This window comes from Pinus tabuliformis, chromosome X (assembly GCF_031772625.1).
Source record: "Pinus tabuliformis cultivar Carrire ecotype Pingquan chromosome X, CPIR1, whole genome shotgun sequence".
Lineage (NCBI taxonomy): Eukaryota > Viridiplantae > Streptophyta > Pinopsida > Pinales > Pinaceae > Pinus > Pinus tabuliformis.
Window position 1 is genome coordinate 1,672,357,195 of NC_142308.1, and position 1,626 is coordinate 1,672,358,820.

At 43.1% G+C, this 1,626-nt stretch overlaps 1 pseudogene; it reads right to left on the minus strand.

Annotated features, from left to right (window-relative positions):
• Positions 1-513: 513 nt before the first annotated feature.
• Positions 514-1,158, minus strand: LOC149146438 (homogentisate 1,2-dioxygenase pseudogene; annotated as a pseudogene).
• Between the last annotated feature and the right edge of the window lie 468 nt (positions 1,159-1,626).

Genomic DNA, 1,626 nt, shown 5'->3' on the forward strand with positions numbered 1-1,626 from the left:
CCAATTAAGAGATAAAACTGGAGCGCAGATCTCCATAGGATCAGGATTGAAATCTTAAACCAAATCGCATTCTTTGGCTGTGATAGATAGCCTTGACTTAAGTTCGGTTTGCCACGTTGCATTTGCCATTTTAATAAAACAACCTTTAAGCTAACATTCCGCCGATTCAGCTTATGGTGACAACTATACTGAGAGCGGTTTACATGGTTGCATCCCAACAATCGCCCGCAATCCCACAAAATCTCCAAAAGATCCCATCGTGATTTGGATCTTGGCATTGTGAAAGCCATATGTCAATATGCTCAACCATTTGTTGCCTTGCCTTGTGCACTAAGTCTAGGGGAGCACAATCAGAAGCGTCCCCCTCGATTCTGGAAGGTGACTGAGAACATCCTTGAAGGTCAACACCATGACATGTGATTAGAACCGACTGCATATTATCAGCGGACTTGCCTCTAAAGCCATATTCAAAGATGAACCTGAAGGAGGAGCAAGCTTTCTTGGTCTTCAAGTTCATGCTGTAGGTGTTAGAAAGTCAGGCGGTGAGGCCAGGCCATTTGCACCGATTGGACCAAGATCGGGAAGCTGGAAATGGCCACTGAAAACCTCTACAACGTACCCTCGAGAAGGACCATATGGTAAATCAATGGAATACCGGAAACCTTGTTGCAACACAACTATTTCACCGGGAGAAACCTGCAATCTTCCTAACTCTGTCGTTATCCATAATCTTCCTTGTTGTGGAACTATCAAAAAGTCCTCATCAGCATTAGAAAATGCATAGCCTTCCATAGATGCATTTGCGACATACATGTGCACTACAAAGCAATGCTGAATAAATGAACTACCAGCTCCACATATAGTGAACAGTCCATCAATGAAATTTGTTTTCGTATCTGGAATGTTGAAAGGATTCCAACGCAATTGTGTTGGTGTTGCTGAGCTTGATGACTGATTGAACTCACTTATCAGATAATCACGTGATGGAACCCGAGGATGAAAAGGTTCATGTGTTACTGATGGCTTGATACGGTATAGCCAACTTTTGAGCAGCCGGCCATAGTCATCGTTTTCTCCATAGGGACATGATTCAACCTCCCCTGCCTTTGTTACAGCTACATTAAAGTCACATGGATCCAATCGATTGAGAATACACATGTACAACCAACCAAATGAACGTGTCCTCTGAAATTTAAATTTCTGCTACAAGAAAAGCTCACACGGTCATCAAGGAAGAAGAGCGCTCAGTTCTGTGCAAACAATGGTTTAGTCTCTCCTCAAAATGTACCTAGAAAACATAATAGAGGCCAGTTGCCTCAACCAACAAGGGAATACGGCTCCCACAACTCCAATCCATCCTTCAAACAATGGTAGTCGCACAGGCCACCACAATAAATACAAACCCTTCCTCGAAGATGAAACTCTGCTCCTTATTAAGCCATAAACCCTCCATTTATTACAGTCAACACGGCCCTTGGTAACAGTGAAGAAATTTGCCTTTGTGCCAGCACACATTCAATTTCTCCCATATTTCAAATGTTTACTCCTGCTGCTATGCTCCTCCATTCGAATATTGGTAGATCCACCTTGGTCCTATCTGAGTTGCAACACATTCCATTGTCGCAG